The sequence below is a fragment of the Phyllostomus discolor genome, chromosome 8, assembly GCF_004126475.2.
Source record: "Phyllostomus discolor isolate MPI-MPIP mPhyDis1 chromosome 8, mPhyDis1.pri.v3, whole genome shotgun sequence".
Classification (NCBI taxonomy): Eukaryota; Metazoa; Chordata; class Mammalia; order Chiroptera; family Phyllostomidae; genus Phyllostomus; species Phyllostomus discolor.
In genome coordinates, this window is record NC_040910.2 from 72839221 (window position 1) to 72865200 (window position 25980).

Here is a 25980-nt window from a genome sequence, read left to right on the forward strand (position 1 = left end):
TAAAAATAAAGAACTAACACTGTGAAATGAAGTGTACAGTATGGCTCACTTTTGCTTTAGAGATGTGCATAAAAATAAGACTAGTGGACATATACCTGCATTTTTATTGATGGTGACCTCTGAGTGATGGAATCCTGGCTAATAATTAATTTTGATCTTGTTGTGTACTTATATGTCCTCACTTTCCTACAATGAACATAAGTTTTGTATTAGAAAAAAATTATAAATCCAAGAAATAGAACACCCAAGTCCTACATTTCCTCCTTAGAGTCTGTAATTTTTTTATGGTGCACTTTGGGGATCCCTCCCTTCCTAGGGCTACCATCCTGCCTCGTCTGTGCCTGTCTTATCAGAGTCCTTTTACTCTGTTCTAGTTACTGGATGGATGTCTGTCTTCTCTCCCAGATTTGAGTTCCTTGAGACATGTATGTGTTTTATTAAACTGTGATCCATCCACAGGGCCTTCCATAAAATCAGTCCTTAATATGCATTTATGAAATGAGTCTACAGAGGAAAGGGTTAGTCAAACAAATAAAGGATCAATACTGCCACCAAGGTGGGGAACTGGATGTGGAAGTTAGTGGTGTTGCTGGGCTTGAAGAATGATGGGAGAGAGCCCCTTTGGTCATACTCAGGTAGGGTTTCACTGAGATAATAGTGCATCATTGCACAAACCAATTTTTGTGCAGAGAAAAATACAGCCCCATTTTTGGAGACACACATTCTGAGGTGATGGTGTAGATTTCAGGGACAATGTCATAGTCAACATACATCAAGGGGATGGCTGAAGCAGCTGAGTGAGCAATGCCTGGAGGGAAGCATGTCAAGAGGGAGAAACAGATGCAGGTAGGCTGGGTGGATGGGAGCTGATGTGAGTCTGGGGGTGGACGTGCACATGGGGTGAAGGTGGCCATCATGAGAGAGACAGGAGGAGGAGCAGCACTACAAGAAAGGGCCACAGCAGGTTGCTTAGAAGCATGTAGGGAAGGCTACATGGTTACACACCGCTGCACAGAATCCTAGGTAGACAGAGAATGGGAGTCGCAATGGGTTGAAAGAACTCCTTGGTGATCTCAGTCCTTTAGTTACTGAGGCCAGGCTTAGTGAGAGTTCCTCCAGGACTCAGGACAGAGGAAACAACAAAGTAGCTGGGGGGAGGGGAGGGGAAGCTCTCACAGAATGACATATGAAGGCCTTTGTGCTTCTCTGTGCAGTCCACCCTCATTCAGTTGCAGCCTCTTCACAAGCCGGCTGAATTTAATGTAGAAAGTGAACAGCAGGACCTCTATGTCAGTTTCGACACATATCCTCATTTCAGGGAAACTGGGTATCACTTTCATCAGAAAACTTGCATCCTGAAACTCATAAAAGGACTGGAGCAAGTGCCAACAATATGGCTCTAGGTTCTGCTGTGTGTGGTTGACCTCTTTCTTGGCCAATTGTAGCAGCTTGTGATGCCTCTCCCAAGACAGCTGGCATTTGAAGACACTCTCCAGCTCTCTCATCTCCTGCTCACTCAAAAGGCAAATAAAAAATATGTGCTTGGTTCCCCAAACACATGAACCATCCCATATTCTCCTATGAACTCCATCTTATTTCTGATGCTTATTAACTCATCCCCTAAAGCACAGGACATTGCTGCAAAGAACTCCTGGAAACACAGGTGAATGAAGCTGTAGCTCAGAGAGGAGGGTGCTTCTGAAGAACACCCATTTTTTAAAATTTTATTTAAATTGTTGTTCCAGTACAATTTTCTATCTTTTACTCCCAACCCAACCCACCCACCCAGCCCTCCCCTGCTCCCTCCCATTTCCACCCACCCCTAGTTTTTATCCATGTGTCTTTTATACTCATTCCTGTAAACCCTTCCCCTTTTCCCCTGAAATTCCCTCTCCTCTCCCCTCCGAACTCTGTCAGTCTGTTCTTTATTTCAGTGTCTTTGGTTATATTTTGCTTCTTTGTTTTGTTGTTTAGGTTCCTGTTAAAGGTGAGATCATATGGTATTTGTCTTTCACTGCCTGGCTTATTTTGTTTAGCATAATACTCTCCAGTTGCATCCATGCTGTTGCAAAGGGTAGGAGCTCCTTCTTTCTTCCTGCTGCATAGTATTCCATTGTGTAAATGTACCATAGTTTTTTGATCCATTCATTTACTGATGGGCATCTAGGTTGCTTCCAACACTTGGCTATTGTAAATTGTGCTACTATGAACATTGGGGTGCATAGGTTCTTTTGGATTGGTGCTTTAGCGTTCTTAGGATATAATCCTGGCAGTGGAATTGCTGGGTCAAAAGGCAGATCCATTTTTAGTTTTCTGAGGAAATTCCATACTGTTTTCCATAGTGATTGTACCAGTCTGCAATCCCACCAACAGTGTACTAGGGTCCCCTTCTCACCACAACTTCTCCAACACTTGTTGTTTGTTGCTTTGTTTATGATGGCCATTCTGACTGGTATAAAGTGATATCTCATTGTGGTTTTAATTTTTATCTCTTTGACAGCTAGCGATATTGAGCATCTTTTCATGTGTTTCTGAATCCTCTGTATGTCCTCCTTGGAGAAGTGTCTGTTCAAGTCCTTTGCCCATTTTTTAATTGGGTTGTTTGTCTTCTTAGAGTGGAGTCATGTAAGTTCTTTATATATTTTGGAGATTAAACCCTTGTCTGAGGTATCCTTGGCAAATATGTTTTCCCATACAGTTGGTTCTCTTTTTATTTTGATACTGTTTTCTTTAGCTGTGCAGTAGCTTTTTATTTTGATGAGATCCCATTTGTTTATTCTTTCCTTTATGTCCCTTACTCTGAGGGATGTATCAGGAGAAATGTTACTGCATGAAATATCTGAGATTTTCCTGCTTATGTTTTCCTCTAGGACTTTAACGGTGACATGGCTTATATTTAAGTTTTTTATCCACCTTGAATTTATTTTTGTGTATGGTGTAAGTTGGTGCTCGAGTTTCATTTTTTTGCATGTAGCTGTCTAGTTTTCCCAACACCATTTGTTGAAGAGACTGCTTTTACTCCATTTTATGTTGCTGCACCCTTTGTCAAATATTAATTGACCATAGAGACTTGGGCTTATTTCTGGGCTCTCTGTTCTGTTCCATTGGTCCATGTGCCTGTTTTCATGCCAGTACCAGGCTGTTTTGATTACAGTGGCCTTGTAATACCATTTTGTATCAGGTATTGTGATTCCTCCTATTTTGCTTTTCTTTCTCAAAATTGCAGCAGCTATTTGGAGTCATTTATGGTTCCATATAAATTTTTGAAGTGTTTAGAACACCAATCTTTAAGGGAGTGGAGGTGATGTCCTCATCTAACCCATATTTTTTGAGGTCCTCTGGGCTGAACAGGGTCATTCCTTGCCTGGTGCCCTTAGCAGCCAGAGAGCAGAAGTCCCACAGCTTAGTCCCAAGGGACTGAACTTGGAGGATGTGGAAAAAGTAGTGCAGACAGAGGGCAGTGGTTGTCTGGCAGGTCAGTGAGAGTTCTTGCCCCTAATCCATCTGCTGCTTCTGGCAAGTGCAGACCAGCTAGGACACCAAGAGCATGGCACACATGGTCAAGAGTGCCAGTATTGATTTGACTGAGCTGAAGGCTCTAACTGCTTAGCTTTCATCTGTGAAGTATGTGTAGAAATAGTCCCTCCTGGCTGACTCAGAGAATCCCAGGACCTCCACCCAGCGTGGCTGCTTTAAAGAAGGGATGAGCTTCCCCAAAGCTGTGATCCGAGCTGTGATGAGCAGGAAAGCCTCAGGAAGTAAGGTTTTCTTCAGCAAACTGCTCAGCAGTGTGTGCACCTGCTGCTGCTGGCTCCAGTGCAGACAGAACTCAGAACTGTGCTGCTCCAACTTTCATTTTGGTTCATCCAAGTTATCAAGAATGAAGAGCAGCTGCTCTGACTGAGACCTGATCTATCCAATGGGAGCTGCAGGGCCAGCCCAATCTTTTGAGATGAGCTCAGCAAGACTCATTGTCCTGGACTGGGCCAGCTCTCTGCAGTTGAAGTAGGAGACATGCTGGAAGCGGTCCCTGTACAGCCTGCCTTCCTCCCAGGCTCTTCTCACCTGTCTGGCCAGGGCTGACTTCCCAATTCCAGCAACCCCATGCAGTATGGCTGTGGAAGGCTCTTTCTGGGTACCTGGGCCTGGGCCAAATAGGTCTCCAACCTCAATCAAATGTTTTTGATTCTCTATCACTTCGTGTTTCATCATCCACAGTGGTAGATAATATACTCTGGGTTTAGATTTGTGTAGAAGCAGCAGTTGTGTGAGTTTTTGTTGGATATCCTCATTTTTTCATGACTGTGTAGGGTAGAGATTCTCTCTCTTTTGCTTCTGGAATTTTTCTGTGATTTCTAGGTGAGGGAGGGAAAGATGGAACATAAAGGTATAGAATACATTTGTTTAACTTTCAAAACTCTCCTCCTACCACTAACACTTCTAATAAGTTACACATTCATTTATGCTTTTACCCAGGGGTTCACAAACTCAGGCCAAATCTACATGGGCACCTGTTGTACAACCTGTGACATAAGAATGGTTGCTATATTTTTAAATAATTGAAAAGTCAAAGAAGAATAATATTTAATGATGTAAAAGTTATATAAAATTTCCACTCTGCAAAGAGACGTGGACATCTAGGTACATGAAACTCCTAAGTCCTGATACAGACCCCACCCCAAAAGGACTTAACTTGTCACATTACGCTAAGATTGTCTGAAATCTAAGACAAAGGGAATCTAAAAGCAGCAAGAACAGAATGGCTCATCGCACCACATAAGGAACCCCCTAAGGCTGTGAGCAGGTTTTTCAGCAGAAACTGCACAGGCCTGGAGAGAGTGGACAATAAATTCAAAGTGCTGAAAGAAAATAGCTGTCAGTGAAGAATAATTTACCCAGCAAAGGTTCAGAATGAAGGCGAGATAAAGGCTTTCAGATAAACAGAAGCTAATGTAGTTCATTACCACTGTAGCTAACTTCCAAGAAATGCAGAAAGGAGTTCTCCAGGTATCTGAACTAAAGGATGCTAACTGGTATTGTGAAAGCATATGAAGGTATAAATCTCACTTGCAAAGGTAAGTATATAGTCAAATGTAGAATATGCAATGCTGTCATGGTGGTATGTAAACAACTCTAGCAGAATGGTTAAAGGACAAAAGTATCAGCAAAGCTAGAAGTTTGTAGCAGAGAGGGTTTGTCAGTCTGGAACAACTCCTGGGAGCTGGTGGAGGGGGCTGGAGGCACTGGTGGCAGGACAGTGATGGTGGCCTTGGGAAGCCCTTGGGGAATGCTGTAGGTCATTGGATGATGAAGATAAGGCACCTGACCTGAGCAGTGTGACAGCCTCCAGGACCAAGTGAGAATGTGTGTGGTGTCAACCCTGTCCCTTCAGACAGTTCAGATTTTATGTTCCTTTTCTTCAAGTGAATTCCGAGATCAGAGTCTCTGCTGAGATTTGAGAATTTGGGGAACCCCTGTAGCTTTGTAGCTTCAGAGGTGTTATCAGCTAAAATATTCACCTTTTGAGGAGTTCTTTTTTGCCAGTCATCTCTCCTAGTGGACCACCAGATGTGGACTCTATGAAAGATGACAAAAGATGACAGAAGTTGTTATAGCCAGGTGGGACTGAGTTGCCCAACAGGACCAGGAACTCGACATGAAGAAGAACCAGCCCAGTGGCTGCTGAATGACTCCAGAACGTGGTTGTGGGTAGGAACATGGGCAGCAGGACAGGCTACATGTTGTCCAACTATGTAGAGAGGAAGAACAGCCTGAGAAGGGCTTCCTCATGAAGAACCTGAAGGAAACTCTAGGCCTTGGCAAGAACAAGAGGAAGACCAGCTGGTGGGACACGACCCTGACACCCAGCATGGATGCTGAGCACCCCACCAATGCGGGCAGCGCTAACCGCATCTCAACCTCAACATCCCAGACTTTGTCAATTTTGCCTATGTCACCAAGAGTGTAGATGAACTGTCCCTGGTGAAGTGGTCACAAGTCACTGTCATGGAGAAGTGCAGTGATGGCTGCTGGCATAGCAGCTACAGTGGGCACTTGGGCTGGATCCCCTCCACCTACAACCTGGAAGAGGTGGATGAGTTGGCCGCCAAGCTCCTCAGTTCCCTGAGCCTGCTGAAGGGCTCACCCCAGCAATGGGTGGGGAACCTACATCCTGCATATGGTCCAGAAACTGTACCCTTTCACCTCAGTCACTGAGAAGCTCACCTTCAACAAGGGAGAGAGCATGGAAGTAATTGAGAAGCCCAAGAACAACCCAGAGTGACAAAAATGCAAACACACTGGGGCTAGGTCAGCCATGTGCCCCAGCACTAGGTGATGATCCTCAGTGACAGGTCCTTGCTGTCCCCATCCTATGCCCAATACACCAGCTACTTGGGGAAAGGGCAGGGGCTGCTTAGCAGGTAGAGTGGTACTATGGAAATGATGTGCTATAAGGCTAGGTGTGTGTTCAGTGAGCAGTGCCAGAGGGAGATTTCCTCATTCGGGACAGAAAATTCTTGCCATGACTTGTCCATGTCTCTCAAAGCATCAGGGAAGAACTAACATTTGAAGATGCAGCTTGTGAAGAAAGTCCTCTGCATCAGGCAGCAGCAGGTTCACACATGGACAGGTGCTGGGACACCACAGAAGGCCCATCTTCACCAGTGAGCATGGGGAGAAGTTGTATCTCACTGGAGGACTTCAGTGATGTCCTCCCTGTGGGCCCTGCCACCTCCAGGCCCCAGTGCCACACTTACTTCCCCAGAGCTGAGTGGGTGGCTCTAAGAGGTCATGGTGGGTCACCTGTCTCCTGTGGCTCCTCTCTATCCAGTGGCTCCTCCCCTGTTGGTTTCCTTTGCCTGGTTGATCTTTCTGTCCAGGTCCTTTCTTTCTGTGTGCCTGCCCATTGCCACCCCAGGCCCTCATTCCACAGTTCAAGGTCACCCCTACACCCCACTCCAGGCAGTTGTAGAGAGTGAATGTTGGAAGAGGGGCAAGTGTGCTCACTTTGTTCCTTCTCAGTTGGCAGCAGCCCTAGACTGTTTCATTCACACCATCAGCACCCATCTGTACAAAGACACTGGGCTCAGCTGGAATGCATTGAAGCTTCCCTTGGTGAAGTGACCTACAGTGCACTGCAAGGGGAAGGTCCCCAGTCCCAGAAGCCCTTGTTGCTGTCCTTTGCCCTTACTTGGCTCTGAAACTCTCCAGGAAGTGAACCTGTTTGCTGGTAACAATACCTGCACCACCTGGTGAGATAATAGTGGGGGAGCTTCCAGTGCCTTTGGGGGTGTGCTTGCAATAAAGAGAGAATATCCTTGAGGTCAACCTGTGAGGGGACAGCTGACTCAAAAAGACAGATGTTTTGGTAATTTACCCACAAATACACCATCCACCTAGTTCATTTTCCTCTTGCCCCTTGGCTTGTGTAAATTTCACAACTATATATTTAATTCCTAAAGTAATATGTATCTGCATTCATTTGTTGACACGAATACTGATGATTAAGGAAAACACCTGATCTTTCAGGAATTGCAGCTACCAACATTTTACACAAACACACTCTATCAATCTATCTATCTATACATAAACATACTCATTATATATATGTATAAATATACAGATTTACAGGGAAGTTTTTCAGGGTTCACAAAAGAATATACGATTGGTAGTAAGAGACACAATGTTTATGAAGAAATTGCATTTTTTTTCTTTACAGTTGAACTTCCTTATAGTTTTAATATATAGTCTTGAGATGGTACATTACTACAGTTAGAGAAATGGTCTGGAGACCTGTACACTTGCAAATTCCATTGAATGGATATTGGATAATAAGTGTTATGACAAGATTCTGTGTGCATTGAACTTTGGGAAAGTTCTGACTCATCAATGGGACAGCAATGACATCAGAACTCACTGACTGCTCAGTGCCCGAAGGTAGGAGTGCAACAAATTTATTACTAGTGTGGTTTCCTTTTCTACCACAACATTTTTTTATTATATTGCAGTAATAAATTTAATGAGTAAAACTGCAAGAGAAAGAAAAGGAGAGAGTATTAAAAATAATTGTACTTAAAATACTTTGGTAATGGACACACAATATAGAAGACATAAATGATGACATCAATGTCATAATATGGGGCGAGTAAAAGGGTAGAATTTGTGTATGTGGTTGAAATTAAATTGTTATAAGATTAATACAGACTGTAGTAAGTATAAGATGTTTTATGTAAATATCATGGTGGACACAAAGCAAGACCCTGTAGCAGATACACAAGAGAGAAAGAGAAAGAAATCACAGCTACCATTGTAGAAAATCATCAACTCACACAGGAAAACAGCAAGAAAGGAAGGAAGGAATAAGGAAGTACATAACAGTTACAAAAACAATCGAAAAGTCCTTCCCTCTCAGTTATTACTTTAAATGCTAAAGGATTAAATTCTCCAGCCACTCTATGGGGGGGGGGCATAGTCTGGCTGAATGGATAAAAAATGAAAACAAACCAACAATAAACCCCAAGACCTGACTACTTGCTGCCTACAAGAGACTTACTTCAGCTTTAAGGACACAGGTAGACTAAAGGAAAGAGATGGAAAAAATATTCAGTGCAATTGGAAACTGAGAGAAGGATTAGCTGTAATTGTACCAGACAGTGAGAGTGGGCACAGGAGGAAGGGGAAGAGGGAAGGGGACATGGAAACTGGGGTGGGGTCCTTCCCAAAGCAGCAGTAGACTGGAGGGAGAAATCGCTGGTTCTAGGTCCCAGCCCTGGCTCTGTTTCCAAGTGCTGTGTGAGTATGGACTTGGATGCTGGGATGAAAAGAGAAAGAGGCCAGGGTGTGGCTGAGATTTCAGCCTGCTGACTCAGTGTGAGGAAGGCTGAAATGACAGAGGTCGGGAGAGGGAACGGGCTTGGAGAACCCCCTCCTCTTGGGGTTCACCTGGAAAACAGAATCCTCCTTGGAACTTCCTACCACCTTGAGCCCACAGAACTTCAGTCACTGAGACCAGCACCCGAGGTGCGTCTGGGTGAGGACCCTGTTACACATGGCACCTGGCTGGGTTAGTGTCACTGCCTAGATTGCATGGGCCTCAGCCTACCATCTGTCAAATCAGAGGGCATGTGATCTCAACACTGGAATGTTCCTGAAAGATCATTTCTAGGCCTACTGGCCCCACTGCCCCATCCTGGCTCCTCTGTCCTCCTTATGCAGCTTCCTGTCCCAGGTCCTTCTGCAGCTACAGCCTCACCTGGGTGCATACCCATTGGCTGCCTTGAAGACCAACCTGGGCCTCTCATGCCAACTCAGCAAGCCTCTCTTTCCAGCTCTGTCCATCTGTCAGGCAAGAGTTTTAAGTTCTTTCTAAGTCTTGGAGGGGCCCCAGGATTCATGGTCATAGTGTTTTGCACCATGGTGGAGGGGAACCCTATTGAAAGTTCCACTTGGAACGAGGAGTAGAGGGATGGGGCAGACTAGGCTTGGGAAGTAGGTAAGGAGGATGAGGCTGGTGAGCAGGGTGGGCAGGAGCTAGAGCACTGATGCTGGGGTCCTCCAACCAAGAAGAACCAGGAAGCAGAGACCCTGATTATTGAGAGAGGCCAGGAGGGACCAGTGCACCCACTGCAGCCTGCCCCAGCCTCTCAGGCAGAAGGACACTCTGACACTGCTGGGCACAGGTCCTGACCTGGCTCCAGGAAGTTTTCATCTGTGTGCCAGCTCTGCCTCTCCCTCCCCATGTAACTCATAACTCCTCTCTGTGCATCAGCTCCCCCCACAGGAAGCTAAAACCTCTGCCTCCCACGGCTGCTAACAGTAGTGACATCCTCAGTGGTAGCAACTGTAGCAGCAGAACAAGTTATGGGGATCTACCTAGGAATAAACTGTGTTCTAGATGTCTAACATGGATTCTCTGTTTCACTCTCCCACAGCCCAGGAGGCAGGTTCTTACTTGCTCACTTTACAGATGGGGAGATGGGTGCAGAGAGTAGAGAAGCAACTTGCCCACTGTGGTGGTGCCAGGATAGGAACCTGCTTCTCGACCACTCCCTCCTGTGCTTATAGCCCAAGACCAGGCAAGTCCCTGCTTGGGAGGTAGGTGTTAAACCCACATTCTTCCTGTAGGTGCCTTCTGAGTGTCAGCCTGTGGTCCCTCAGGCCCTCTGAGCTCTCCCTCCCTGGTGCTGTGTCAACCACATGGGTTTCTGGGAATACCCTTGGCCAGTAGTGAGTTCCAGAAAGGCCCCTCTGCCCCAGCAAGCCTCTTAGCTCTATCCTGGTCTGGGCCTGGATCACCCTCTGAAAGTGCAGTTGCCAGTCAATGCCCAGAGGAAGGACTGATGGGGTTCAGTGGGGGATGGGGGGTGCTGACAGGAGATAGCCCTCAGAGGGCACTTTGCCTACTCACCTGACTCCAAGGCTGCCTCTTTCCAGACTCAGGCACACAGCTCACTCAGACCCATCTGCTCCTAGGTCTGCAGGGCCCGGTCCCAGGCCTGCTGCTCCCTGTATTGAGCCACCAGGAGTGAGGCCACCTCCATGCTATCCACCTTCTCTGGTTGGGTTGTGGGCACACCAGGAGGCTGCTTGCAGAGATCCTGGTTGTGCAGCAACTGCTGGAATTCCTTCAGCTGCTCCTTTGTCATTAACTCCAAGTTCCGGGCCAGCTGCTGCTGGATACTATCTGCCATCTCTTCCCCCACCAAGCTGGCCTGTTGCACTGGCCTTGTCTGCTCCACTGGTCATCTCAATCTAGGATTGGTGAGCCTTGGGGATGTTCACTGTGGTGGGGGTGCAGTGAGGGGCATCAGACAGGCAGAGAATAGTGAAGTGATCACCTGCTGGCAGTGTCCTCGGAATACTGTGGATGGCTCGTCAACACGCGAGAAAAACATACACAGAGACAACCAGGTCCTGTGGGGAATAGGAACAGAAGGACCACTCCTCATGTGCGGAGCGCCCTGGCCACCTTCTCTCCTGGAGGGAGCCATGGCCACTCCTCACCTGGGGAGCACGCCACTTGGCCACTCTCCCTGGTGGGGAGAGCACCCCACTCCCCCTCCAGAGAGGCTTTTTATTGGTTTTGTTTGAATAGGAATTCAGGTGAAAGCTCATTACTCATTGCTAGGAAGTAAGGATCAAACAATAGATAACAAGGAAGTCTGAGGGCCTATTTTGAGTCAAGGTCAAAGAGCTGTAAAACTTTAAAGGACAAACTTACATTTTCCTTGGACCCTTATCATTCAACTGAGAGCATTCTAAACAAAGCAGGTTTCATAGGATCTTACATATTCTTTCTTAGGCCTGATCACCTGGGGAATCTGCCCTGTTCAGCACAGAGCTGCAACACCCTGTCATTGTTTCAGGCTTAGGTGGAGCAAGGGAACCAAGGCAGCCAAGAGATAAGGAGATTCTCTCCCAGACAATGAGGACTCAGGCTATGTCAAAGCCGAGGAGTGAGGGTCCATCACCCCCTTTTGCTGTAGCCCCCAAAGTCCTTTCTTGGGGGCCTCCCACGTGATCATGCCTGTCTTAGATCATTCCCCCCTTGGGGAATCTTACCCGTCATTGGCTAACTGACCAAGCTTTCGGGTTCAGTTATGAATGAAGCAGCACAAGCAGCGCTCCTGCCAGGGAGATAAGCTTTTGTCTCCTTGGTAGCTTATGGTCCAAGGCCACTCCCTCAGCCTCAGCCTTGGTGGGGTTACAGCTTCTGATACCAGGCAGGGCGGTTTCCAACAGAATAGCACTCATCCTTGACCCCAACCTTCTCTCAATGCATGAGTCCCACATGGGTCATTATCTTCAGCTTATAAACTGCTGTTAAGCATTGAGAACCCACTTTGTAAGCCCCAGGGCACCTGCCAATGGATGGTTTTGGGGGAAGGGAGGTGGAGGGGAGAGGCAGGGAAGGGCACTGGAAGGAAGAGTACAGAGGGGCTGGGGACACTGGGAGAGGTCAGGTTACTGAGCAGCTGGGTCAGGGCTGGGGGCCATCAGGAGAGTGCAGGGGAGGGATGGGGGATGGGATGTTCAGCACACTCACTGTTCTGTGCTCCTCAGTCTTCTCTCTCCAGGATTTAGAGTCCTGGAAGCAGCCTTGTGCTGTGATGCTGACAGGAGGTTGGGGGGTGGTGTGGGAGCACAGGGTGGGCTTTCAGAGTGCAGAGTTAGCTCTGAGCTGCACACTCCTGTCTCCTTAGATTTTTCCTCTGCCTGGGACAGCAAGCAGGAAGAACACTCTCAGGACTGAACAAAGGCCTTTACAGGAAACCTCATGGGGGTGTGGCCAGGTGAGGGGAGGGGCCAGCAGAGTGCTGGACAAAGCAGGAATTGAGAGTCAGAACCCCAGACAGGCCAACCTGCAGTCAGGCCAGGGGCAGTAGTTCAGCTGGGCCAAGGTGCTGGGTGCAGGCCAGTAACATGGAGGGACCCGCATCTTCACATTCTCACCCTGTATGTGCATCACCCAGAGCCTGCCCACAGAGCCAGGGCTGAGGCTCTTCAGGAAGCAGGGTGTGTGGCTAGGCACAGTCTCAGGATGGGTGGGACCCCTAAATCTCACAGGGCAGCTGCCTATTGGGGCCCCAGAGTGGGTCAGGGAGCAGCTTTCCCAGCCTCTCATAGTTTTCTGGGCTCCTGAGGCCCAGTTCATTCCTGCCTCACTGCAGGTTGTGTTCTGTCCAGCGTCCATCTGCCTTGGGGCTGCTCAGCACTCAAGCAGTAAACATCCACTCGAAAGAGGAACAGCCCCTGCCTCACTGCAAAACCAGGCCCCTGGGGAACTTTCTGCTTGTTTTGTAGAATTGGCAGAGCTGTACACTACAGATGGAGGAGGGACATCATCTAACTGATTTCCTGTGTGCAGCAGTTTCTGGGGATGCCTTGAGCTGACCTGGTCTGGAGAAGCCCAGGGAGAAGGAGCTTCAGCTCATTGCTCACTGGGCACAGACCCCCTGGGTGGCTGATTCAATTCTCTGAGCCTCAGTTTTTATACTTATTCAATGGGATATAATAGGTTTTCAAAGAGGCTCCAATTAAGCAAAAGATATTAATAACTTTAAAAATGTTATATAATATTTTTAAGTATGTTTTATTGATTATGCTATTGCAATTTTCCCAATTTTTTTCTACTCTCCCCCTCCCACACTCTGCATCCCTACCCCACCAGCATTCTCCACCCCACCCTTAGTTCATGTTAATGGGTTGTATATATAGGTTCTTTGGCCTGTTTCCTATATTATTCTTAACCTCATCCCATCTGTTTTATGCTTACCAATTATGCTACCTTTGTCTGCCATTCTTCCTCTCCCACTCCCCACTGGAAACCCTCCATGTGATCTCCATTTCTCTCATTCTGTTCCTGTTCTAGTTGTTTGCTTAGTTTTTGTTTTTTTTAGGTTCAGTTGTTGATAGTTATGAGTTTGTTGTCATCTCACTTTCATAGTTTTGATCTTGTATTCCTTAGATAAGTGCCTTTAACATTTCATATGATAATGACTTGATGATGATGAACTCCTTTAACTTGACCTTATCTGGGAAGCACTTTATCTCCCCTTCCATTCTAAATGATAGCTGAGAGTCTTGTCTGACCTTGCCATAGAGACACCCCAGCTAGCAGACAGGATATCGGAACAAAGAGACTAGGCTGAGCACTCAAGTAATCAGTCAGAGACAGGATATTTCCAGGTACTAGAGCTAGAAAGCTGAGGGAGCAAGTCCCAGCGACTAGAGAGCCCAGGGAAAGAAACACCCAATAAGGGAAGGAAGAAAGTAGAGCAGTTCAAAGTAACCAACTACAAGACTACTTCCCCATAGTGCACTTTTTTTTTTTCTTTGAAAACCCGGCACAGAACCACCCTGATGGGAGCTGGTCTGAGTTGGGAACTGGCCTCAGCTCGACTTCCCCTCCCTTGCTCCCAAGGGACCCTGCTTTCAACAAATCCCTTGCTTTGCTATTAGCTCTCTGTCTTCTCATAATTCCTCTGTGGTTCCGATCTCACAATAGCTTTGCTGGATAGAGTAATCTTGGATGTAGGTCTTTGCTCTTCATGTCTTTAAATACTTCTTTCCAGCCCCTTCTAGCCTGTAAGGTTTCTTTTGAGAAGCCAGCTAATAATCTTATGGGAACTCCCTTGTAGGTAACTCTCCCCTTTTCTCTTGCTACTTTTAAGATTCTCTATCGTTAATCCCGAATAACTTAATGATGATGTGCCTTCGTGTGTCCCTCCTTGGGTCCAATTTCTTTGGAACTCTCTGAGCTTCCTGGATTTCCTGGAAGTCTATTTCCTTTGCCAGACTGGGGAAGATTTCTTTCATTATTTGTTCAAATAAGTTTTCAAGTTCTTGCACTTCCTTTTCTTCTGGCACCTGTATGATTTGGATGTTAGAGTACTGAAAGTTGTCCCACAGGTTCCTAAGCCTCTCCTTATTTTGAATTCTTGTTTCTCGATTCTGTCCCAGTTGGATGTTTATTTCTTCCTTTTGTTCCAAATCATTGATTTGAGTCCTGGTTTCCTTCCCTTCTCTGTTGGTTCCCTGTATATTTTGCTTGATTTCACTTTGCATAGCCTTCATTTCTTCCTTCATTTTTTGACTGAGCTCAATCAGTTCTGTGAGCATCCTGATTACCAGTGTTTTGAAATCTGCATCTGATATGTTGTCTGTCTCCTCATCGCTTAGCTCTTTTTCTGGAGTTTTGATTTGTTCTTTCATTTGGGCCATATTTCTTTCTCAGCACACCTGTTATGTTGTAAGGGGGTGGAGTCTTAGGTATTCCCCAGGGTGGGGAAATCCTCTTTGCTGAGTTGTGGCACTATCTGTGGGGGTGGGGTCAGAAAGGGAACAATGCTGCTGGCTTGCTCCTCACAAGCTCCACTCTTCAAGAAACTCTCTCATGTGAGACTGGGAGTTTCTCCAGCTGTTGCACCCCCTACAGTATTTTATAGCCAGCTTTGAGTCTTTAGTTACCCGTTCAGCCAGCCCAACCTTGCCCATGAAGTCCAACCCCTTGCCACGCATCCTCTCCTGTCTCCTGTCTCCACCCTTCCTGCCAAGTTGCATGAAAGTTTAACTCTTTGATTGCTGGAGTTCCATGGAGTTTGATTTTCTGGCACTTCTGGTTGCTTATTGTTTTTAGATTGGTTGTTACCTTCTTTTGGTTGTGTGAGGAATTGAAGCATTTCTGCCTACACCTCCATCTTGGCTGGAAGTTATATAATGTGTCTGTGTGTTGTTTTTAGTGGTCAACAGCACACTGGAAATTCACCAGCCAGACCTACCAGGAGTGACAGGTGCTGCCCTAGGAGGTGGGCTGATCAGCAGGATCTGAGCCCTCCATGAAGGGCTCTGAGACCCCGAGTGGTGGGAGGTGAGGCTTAGAGGAGGGGTATGACATCGTTTTATTTCCTCCTGACCCTAACTAATGCTGACCCCAGCTCTCTGGACACCAGCTGAGTGTCCCATAACTCAATTTCACTCTGACACTAACTGCTAGTATTTACTGCAGGTCTCATGGGTTTAAGGGCTCAGTCCCACAGCACTGCTCCCCACCTCAGTTTTCAGTCACCCACCTTTCTGTACAATTTGGCAACAAATTCAGAGGCCTAAATAAGCCCCTGTCAGGTAATTTGCTTGAATGACTCATAGAACTCAGAAAAGCATTTTACTTATGGGTTTATTAGAAAGGATAGAACTCAGGAAGAGACATCTGGAAGAGGTGCACAGGGCAAGGTTTAGAGGGTTTTATGGAGGTTTCATTTCTAGGCATGTCTGAGCTCAGTGGTCTTGGTGACTGAGTTATCTCCAGCCCCTGTCTCTGTAGGTCCTGCCTTTGTCTTTCTGGTGACCAGGCTCTACTCTGAAGTTCCCTAGAAGCTCTCACTTCTCTCACTAGTGTACAGAGGACCGTTATCACCCCAGAAACCCCAAGGGTGAGTGACAGTAGCTTTGTGTCAGGAATTGAAAACAAAAAACAAACCTTTAGTTTTTGTTACATCATAAGGGTGCTACTAGAACTCTGGGAGGAGACCCCAGGTCGTGGAGGTCAAGGTCATGCATAGAGAGGCTGGTAGAGCAGAATAGTCATAGAGAAAAGTGTTTAATCTGTGGGAGTGAGCATGGGAACTCTAGTTCCCAAAGCTCTGAGCTATGGAGCTTGACTAATTCATTAACTTCAGTATGGCCATAAGGCAGTGGGTGGAAGCGTGGAAACCCAGAGAAGCAAGGGGCCTTGCTCTGCTTACACATCAGGTCAGTGGCTACACTCAGGCTGGGATCCAGGACTCTGGATACACAAGCCAGGATTTGTTGTCTTCCAGTCCTAGGTCAACAAGGATTTGAGAAAAGGATATGGGATTTGGAGTCCAGAAGCCCAGCTCAGCCTTTAGCAATTTTGTAATCTTGGACAAATCACTAAACTTGCCAAGTCTCAGTGTCTGCATCCGTAAATGGGGAGGACAAGCCCATTTCGTGGTGTATAAAACCCCATAATGCTCATGGGTGCAGTTGGCCCAGCTGCTGGAGCCCGAGGTCGGTGCTGAATACAAGTCGACTCATCCCTTTCTTCTTCTTATTTTGCCTGCCAACATGCTACTTATTTTTTTAAGGGCCAACAGAGATGGTACCTCTTCCATGAGTTCTTTCCTTCTTTGTTTCTTCATCCCACGGTTCATTAAGATCCTAAGATGCTCTGCAGTTCAGCCATCTGTACCTGGAGGCTGGATAATGTAGGGGTGTTGGATCTGTTAGGTCTGGCCTCTGAGACTCCCTCTGTCACCGACCCACTGTGACCTTATCTTGTTTGTGATGTGATGTCACAGTCAAGCTACAAATTACTGTGATGGTTAAAGGAGAAATATGAACATTCCTAGCACAGGACCTGGGATGTAGCACAGAGTTGAAAAACATCAGTCGCTTTCTTGTTCAGATCATGGGTTCCTCAAAGTCAGGTAACTTATTTGTATTTCTTGGTACGTAGAAAAAGAGCTCAATGCTTTGCATGGTATTAGTGTTACAGGGTGCAGCCAAGAGGGGGGACCCCAAATAGGCATTTTAAAATGGCGTCCAGAACTCAAGGTGTCCAGGAGATTTTAAGATATCTCCACCCCCACCCAGGGTGTGGGTTGGGGGAAGGGACAAATGGAGCAGGGCCATTGAGAGCTGTTTTGCATAGCAACAGCCTTGCAGCTAACCTCTGGGTTGGTCATTTAACATATCTATAGCCTTTGGCTGGTTGCATAGATATGTTAAGTAGCTGTGATCAGCTCTAAGACAGGGGAACAGAAGTAACTTCCCCACCCAGAAGTAACTTCCCCACCTAGATGTAACTGGGGGGGGGGGGCGGTCCCCTGCGTTATAGCACCTGCTGGGAGCTCAGAGAGGATTGGCTCCAGGACATGGGGCCACACCTGCCCAGACTCATGATGGCAGCCCAGTAAAGCTGGAAGGATACGAATTCTGGCATGTGAAGCCGAGTGTGGGAGGAGTCGGAAATGGGGCTGCAGAAGAAGATAGGTGCGGGGATTTAAAACCCAGACTTGGCGGCCATTGTGGAGAGGAGAACCATGCTGCTTTGAGGAGGAGAGCCATGTGCAGCCCTGAGGAGGAGAACCATGCTGCTTTAGAAGGGAGAAGCACGCGGACTTGACGGAGTGGAGACTCCTGCAGCCCTGAGAGAGGGAGAACCACTCGGCAGCCCTGAGGGAAAGAACCACGCGTCTTTAGCAGAGTGGAGACTCCCACATCCCAGAGAGAAGGAACCACGCGGCCTGGCAGAGTGGGGACCCCCACAGCTTTAGAAGGGGGAACCACCACCTGGTTTTAGCAGAGATCCCGGCGACTCAGCAGAGGGTGCCAGGAACCCAGGGAGGTCTCCCAGTTGAGATCGAGTGCTAACTGGGAAGAACCAGAGGACTACCTAAGCCATGGACTTCTATTTCCTTTCCTGAGATACGGTACTCTGGACTGGGCAAAGGGGGAAGGAAGGAAGGACTGTGTCTGTTTGTGGGTGTTTTAAGGAACTTTGGGATTTTGGTGAAGACATTAGGTCACTACTTGAAGTTTGTATAGCATTAAATAAACATTTCCTTTCCTTTTCACAAATCTCTGGTATTGAGAGACGTCTTTCCTCTGGCGGCGGACATAACGAACCCGGGGCCTTCTTTCAATAATAGTATAGTGTCCCAGGCCCCCACTTGTGTGTTCTGTAACATTAGTGTTACAATAATGATTTAATGCAGAAGTAATTTAAAGTATTATTTCATTTTAATTTCTAAGTAATGTGTGTGAATACAGTGTCATCCTGAGTACTGCAAGCTACAAAGCCTTGGCTGCACTAAGGTCACCACTGTTCCTAATATGTTCTGTATCTTCCAGACAGACAGAGACACACATACAAAAACATATCTGTATAAATTATACAGCTTTGTCCTGTAACACAACGTATGTTTGCTTTTTAAAAAAGGGCAAATTTTTGGTTAGGTAACACTAGATGCACACAAATGAACCCTGCCCCGAGCAGCCTCACATGTGCCTCCTAGGATAAAGCAGATGTCTCTTGGGACAGAGTCCTGGAAGCAGAAGTCACCTTCTACAGTTTAGTGAAACCATCTGATAATGGAAGAAATAAAATTTAATCGGCATTGCTAAGAGAATCACTAAATAGGAGGCTGTGTAGGACGTGTAGCCTCCACGCACCTGTGCCTCAGCTCTCAGAGCTGTTCAATCTGATGCTGAGCTCAGCTCAGGCGGAGCCACAGCCATCCTGGAACAACCACTGCTCCGTGGACACATGTGGATGTTGTTTCTTTCCTTTTTTTTTTCTACTCCTTTGTTACCTATTGAAAATAACCCCTGTTAACCTAGCCAGTAATCCTTCACTTGAATAAAAGAATTACAATCTGTGGCTTGTGCCTTAATAAACTCTGCCTTTCTTCTCTCCAGAGCCCAGAGCATGGCGTGGGTTGCTACCCGCATCGGTGTCTCTCTTGGATTCGAATCCTTAAGACCCCAAGTAAATTTCAATTTGTTTTACAGCCTCAAGTCTTTGTTGGTTTACACAACAGACAACCCTTCAAAATGACATGACATGTTTGCCTTTAGCGCTTAGATAACATCATTCCCCCACACTCTTGCCTGACTAGAGGACCCATTTACTTATGGCCACCTCCACTGGGGGAAAGGAGGCTCCTCTGATGTGTGAACCTGATTTCCCTGATGCCGAGGGAGGGGGGTCTGAACGTGCGATTGGAGTCCTGATGGTGCCCTGAATGCCCAGAGCCCAGGTCGTCCCCAGACCCCTCCCTTCTCCAGCTGCACTCCTCCCTGGTGGCCTCATCCAGGAGCAGGGCTTGAAATGCCCTCCAGGGGCTGATGACCCTACACAGTGCATCTCCATCCCCAACCGTCCCTCTGATTTCAGAGCCTTTATCCAGTAGCTTCCCCAACTTATTTACTTGGGTGTATCACAGCTGTCTCAGACTGAACACCCCAGACCAGAGCCCCTATTTCACCATTTCCCCCTAGTCCCCCCAACCTTCCCTGCCCACAGGCTCTTCATTTCAGCAATTGATGTTTCAGGCCCAAAACAGGAGCGATCTTTGACTCCTCTCTTTCTCTCAACTGTCGCGTCCATCAGTCCTCTAGTCCCTCCAACACCAGCTTTTACATAGATCAGACCTGATTCTCACCACACCCAGGGATTCCACCCTGATCCTCTCCACCCCCTCCCCATCCCCTAGTCCCCAGATCAGGCAATCACCTCCTGTCCCCCTGAATATGATGCTGCCCTCTAGTGTCTACTCTCAGTCCCACCGCCAGAATTACCCTTAAAAAACAAATTAGGTCAGGCCCTGGGTGGGTAGCTGACTTGGTTACAGTGACATCTCCATGCATGAAGGTTGTGGGTTCCATCCCTGGTCAAGGTGCATACAAGAAGCAACCAATGAATGCATAAATAAGTGGAACAACAAATCAATGTGTCTCTCTTTCTTTCCCCTGATTCCTCTCTCTCTCTCTCTCTCTCTCTCTCTCTCTCTACCTCTCAAAAAAAAATCAATTAAAAAAAAGTGAAGCGCCCTGGCTGGCGTAGCTCAGCGGATTGAGCGCGGGCTGGCAACCAAAGTGTCCCAGGTTCGATTCCCAGCCAGGGTACATTCCTGGGTTGCAGGCCATAACCCCCAGCAACCACACACTGATGTTTCTCTCTCTCTCTCTCTCTCCCTCCCTTCTCTGAAAATAAATAAATAAAATCTTTAAAAAAAAAAGTGAAGCTAATCAGGTCAGGTCACGTCTCTGCTCGATCAATACTTTCCAATACTTCCCATTTTACTCTGAGGAAAAGCCAAAGTCCTATCAATGGCTCATGCGGCCACATATGACCTAGTCCCTGACATTTACTGTCCTCCTTCCTACTGCTGCTCCAATCCACCAGTCCCTTTTGCTCTTTGAACACACAAAGAACACTGTCACCTCAGGGTCTCTGCACTGGCTTCTCCATCTTCCTGAAATGATTTCCCCTAGATAGCCAGAAGGCTTGTCTCCTCACCTTCTGCAAAGCTGCACCCACCCCCACCTCCTCCTGGATCCCATACCCTGCTTTATTTATTTGCCCAGCACTTTTACCCCTGACCTTATAGATTTGTTTTTTTTTTCCTTTCTGTCACCCTCACCTGCCATTAGAGGCTTCATGGAGCCACATGTCAGCTCCATGAAGACAGACGCTTCTTATTTTGTTCACCGTTGTACTTCTTCCTAAAACAGTGTGTGGCCCAAAACATCAGGGCAATAAAACTGGTGTTCATTGGATGCCTTTGGAACTATTTCCTCATCTTCCTAAACAGTTACTCACTCTGGCCATTAGATGGCAGTCTAGTATGTTCTGTGCCTGGATACACCCTTGGAAGTTTGGTCAACAGAGGACCCTCTGAGGTCCAAGTTTTCCCAGTTATGTTTCTGGTGCTTTGGGTTATTGTTCCTTTCCTCATACTTCAGAGCCTTTTAGAAGCCAGTTAAAAAACCCCACTTATATGCAAATAATACCAGTTTATCTTACATATTAACATGCGAGGATAACCCAAAAGTCTGTCCTGTACCTCTTTAGGAAAAAATGGATCTTTTTTTCTATGCAAATGATTACAACTTGAATGCTACCCCAGATGACTTCTGGAACTTGGCTTCCCTGAAACATCCCTCCTCCCTCTGAGTCTGAGAGTGTCCCCGGTGCTGCTTCCTGGGGGTTGCAGTCAGTCCCCAGCTTCCTGCCCAACTGGCTGCTCTAGCCACCTTGCTGTTGTCTCCATGGCCTCAGATGTCCTCTTTGTCCTCCTTGGATGCTGGCCTTGCCTCTTCTCAGGTCACCAGTTCTGCACACTGCTCTTTCCTAACCCCCTCTAAAATGTGGGACAGGCTTCTCCAATCCTCCATGGCATAAAAGGTTTGAGTTGACGTCAAACATGAAAGACAGCCAGAGGGCCTTCAGATGGGACCTCTGCTGAGAAGAGGGGTTGTGCTCTTAGGAGTGGAATGTTGATGTGAGTGAACAAACCTGCCCTATGCTTAGCGATGGATGGGTTCCCTGGCTCACAGAGGCCTCTGACTGAGAACTGGAGTTTAGTGCCCTCCCTCTGAATCAGGGATGGGAAGGTGTGATTGTTCTGGTCATCAGAACATGGTGAAGTGATGCTGTGTGACCTCCAAGGCTAGGGCTTAAAGGGATACAGCTTCTGCTTCTCTCCAGATGGCAGGCCCAGGTAAAGTTCTTACTTTTAGGGTCTTGTGTATAATTAATTTTGTCACTGTTTATATCATTGAGATTTAGAATGCCTTGTTAGAAGTCACAATAACTGGGAGATTGGGCAATTAGTGTTGACTGACAGGCACTGTGCCAGTTCAATGCCAACAGGGGTCCCCCTGAAGGACTCAGTGAAGAGGAGAACTGCTCAGTGTGAAGAGCTCAGCTGTGACACAGCATGCCTGTGAAAGAGCTCACCAGCTCGACAGGCCACAGATCAATATGAAAGGGCATGGCTGTGTAACAGCATGCCTACCAAGTGGCCCTGGGCGAGGTGCCTCTTGGACGAGACAGCTCTGTTGCACTCTGCTCTGCCCTGCCCCAGTCTGCTCCATTCTGCCCTGGTCTAGTGAGTCACGTTTGGTGTTCGGTCACCCAACAGAGAAAAGCAGTCTTAACAAGAGTAAAGTATGCTCTCTGAGACAGCGAGGAGCTGGTGTATGCAAAGAGAAGTCCCTGCCCCTGGTCCCTTATTGTCTGTCCTCATGCAAATGAGGACTCCAAATCTTCACAGTTTGATTGGATTCAAGACTTCCATGACTGGTTGTCTTGACTGGTTGCAATAGAGCCATTCTGGTTGGTAGGTTAAAATGCTAATTTGGACATAACTGGGCAGCTCCTATTGGATAGGCAAAATTTCAGTCCTGTTAGTTGACTTACAGTTTTAGGAACTTGTCAATAACAGTTATCTGAGGTTGCAAATCACAGTGCAGGCAGGCACTTCAGTGCAGGTGGCAGACAGCTTAGTGCAGGTTCTTCCTGAAGCAAGGCTTATGTGACAGATCCCCACTTACATGACTGCGAAGCTCTCTTTTAGTTTTAGCTTTGTCAGCCACTAGGAGCTCCTGATGCTAGGTATCTGCTCTCTCAGGGTCCACATTTCCCCTTTGTGATCAGAACTTGCTCAGAGACAGTGCCAATGATTGATTAGGTCAGTCTGTCCTGTGCCGATACTGAGTGTCTTGGCCACCTGCTCCAGTTTTGTCCAGTCCAATGGTGGGACTCTGATGGTGGGTCTCCTGTGGCAGGGTGGTAGTGAGTTGAGCAACAAGAGCCATTTTCTTGTGAGAGGTCAGTCAGGTACCAGCCAAACTCACTTGCATGCACATACACACACACACACACACACACACACACTTGCAGTCTTTTTCTCAAAGCAACCAAAACAACTGGGGAAAGGTAAAAAAAATAACAAAGACACTTAGTTTGTAAGAGAAATCAAGGATAATTGGTGAAAGACATTTGACGTCAGGAGTAAAGGTGTTAACCATCCTGAATTACAGGCGTGAAAGGGATGTGGTGGTTTGATGGGTCATTTCTATTTTTCATGTGACCATTACCCAAGTTTTATAGAGGGTTTTAGACATTTTGTTATGCAGAATGTCAATAGCTTAACAATGAAGTATATTGAACAGATTAGAATAACAACAAGCAAAACAATTTACAACCCTGACTTTAAAATAGTCCGGGCCTAGCCCAGTTGGCAGTGAGGTAAAATGTCAGAAAACCCTAACCAGCCATTGACACTGGAAAGAAACTGGAGTACCCCTTAAGGGACTTGGCAAGATGAAAGAGTTCAGTTGTTTCTAATTGTACCTGGGAAGAAGAGTTTATCTAGGAATAGCAGGGTGTGTTGGCTCTGGCGCAAACTGCCTCTTGGGCTGTGAGCTCATAACCTGGGGTGATTGTCTTGTCAGGACCACTCATGCTAAGGGGTCTAGATGTGGTCACTGAGCTCTGAAGGCTTTCAAGGTTGAGCTGGGCATCATGTTACCTGTTCTGGTTAGAATTTTGCATCATTGTATAGTTAAAGAGTACCAGGGCCAGCCCATGGACATACGGTTCTGAGGTGGTTGTTTCCATACTAATCTCATCATTTTATTTGCTGCCATTGTGGAATGACCAAGATTGAGCTACATCTGAAGTGAGTTCAAAGGAAAGGGACTGAAGGACACCAGGAGCTACAACTAAAGTCATAGCCTCACATGCTTTCTATTGATGACATTCAAAATTACACAATAGGATACCTTTGTTATGTAAATAAACTAGTATTGAAATTTAGAAAAAATGCTTTTCACCCCCACCAAATCATATTTAGATTTACAGAGACATAGTAATCTGTGTACATATAACTAGTAATTTGTGAAACTGCATCAGTGGATAGAACAGAATCTTTATGACTATTGTACTAATATGTCACAAATTATACAGATTAAGCAACAGCTGAAGTTTCTAAGGGTGAAGACCCAGCGTCGCTGAATCTCCAGGCATTCACCTCAGTGCTGACATGGTTTCACCCAAACATCCTCCATCAGAAGAGAGGTTTTACATGTTCCTCCCCTTTCGATACTGCATCATACTCTTGGAAAAGGAACAATTCAGTTTTTCTACCATTTTACTTATGCTCATGATTCTTATATTAGTCTAATTACATTGTTTAGGCTAAGGTAAAATTCTATGAATTGAATTTCTAGATCCCAGAATTTATATGGATTGTACAATAAGCCTTTTTGGCAGAAAGCCACACCTCTGGTTGAAAACATTTTCTGGAACAATGATTGAGTGTGGCAGATCCTGGCTGGCAGGACCCGTGTATGTTGTGGCTGCTAGAGAACAAATACACACAGACAACAGAAGTTCTATGGAGAAAAAGGGATGGAATGGCCACTCTCTGAGAAAGAGAGGGTGAGAGGGCCAGAGAGCCTAAGTCCCTGCCTGGAAAAGCTTTTATTGCTTTTCTGGGTATATTACATGGAGGGTAGTCCTTATTTACTATGCACATGTGCACTGCAGGGGATTACCTTTCACAGATAACAAAGGAAAGAATGTTGCTAATTCCTTCAAAGAGAAGGATGTTGCAGATCACTCTCCATACTTGGGAGGTTTAGCTCAGATGTTAGGAAGCTGCAGTAAGCACTTGCTGCCTCAATTTGGGGTGAGGGAGTTTTAGCAAAAGCAAGTCTCATAGCAGTGTAGGTACAAGCAGGCCTGATTCCCCATGGGAAAGCCTCTCCGTGGGCATGGTCCTCTGTGCCACTCGCTCCCCACTGATTTTCCATGTGAGTGCTGAGCTACATTTCCGTGCCATGCCAAGTGGTTCCCTACAGTTGAGTAGTTAAGACCAGCTGCCAATGAAACCACAGAGCTCCTAATTGTCAGATTACAGTGTACACCTTCTCATCAAATTAAAATGTCTTCGTGAACAGGACCAGGTCTCCTTTCTTTTCTATATTTTCTATAGCACCTATGACAGTGCTGTTGCATGAGTACCATTTGGTGAGTCGTAGTTGGAAAAAGATCATTCTTTCTGCCTCAAAGAAAACACCTCCAATAACATAATTTACAGAATCATTAAACATTATGCTAAATGATATTCATACTGATATTTAAAATGTTGACTTCTCTCTGGCATGTTTAAAATGCATTTCAATTTTAAACATTGGCATGGTGTAGAAGACAAATAGTTCACAAGGGGATATGATCTTCAAGATACTAAACTCTAAACCAAGGTGACACCCTCTCCAAGGGACTTAATGGTGCCCCTTGCCAGGAAATCAGCCACCTGGGGGCTTCTGGTCAAGATGGCTATGTAGGCAGATATGGCTTGCCTCTTCACACAAGCACATCAAAATTACCACTAAAATATACAACTGTCAGTCACAAACTATACAGGACCGTTCCAAGTGGTATGGGGAATGCAGCCCAGCCCCTACTTGGAAAGGCCAGTGGGGAGGGAGGTTGGCACACAGGACGCACACTCATGGATAGGTTTTCTCATGGGGAATCAGGCCTGCATTGTACCTAGGCTGCTATGAGGCTTGCTTTTGCTAAAGCTCCCTCACCCTGGACTGAGGCAACAAATGTTTACTGCATATCTTTAACTCCCTAAAGTCTGTGCTAAACCTCCCAAGTATGAAGTGTAATCAGTTCAACTACTTTTCCCCTTGACCTGCAACATCTTTTCTTTGAAGTAATTAGCAACATTCTTTCCTTTGTTATCTGTAAAGGGTAATCATCTATAGCGAACCTGTGCCTAGTAAATGAGGACCATTCTCGATATAATGTACCCAGAAAAGCAATAAAAGCTTGTCCAGGCAGGGGTCAGGGCCTTCTCTCTCACTTAGAGTGGCCATGCCATCCCTTTTTCTTCACAGGATTTCTGTAGTCTGTGTGAATTTGTTCATCCCAGA

At 46.4% G+C, this 25980-nt stretch overlaps 1 protein-coding gene and 1 pseudogene across 1 annotated transcript in view; one reads left to right on the forward strand and one right to left on the reverse strand.

The window, feature by feature from the left end:
* Nucleotides 1-25980, reverse strand: part of LOC114515347 (NACHT, LRR and PYD domains-containing protein 1-like) — a 233377-nt gene that overhangs the window by 184910 nt on the left and 22487 nt on the right. The window lies entirely within an intron of this gene.
* LOC114515130 lies at nucleotides 5597-6782 on the forward strand (annotated as a pseudogene).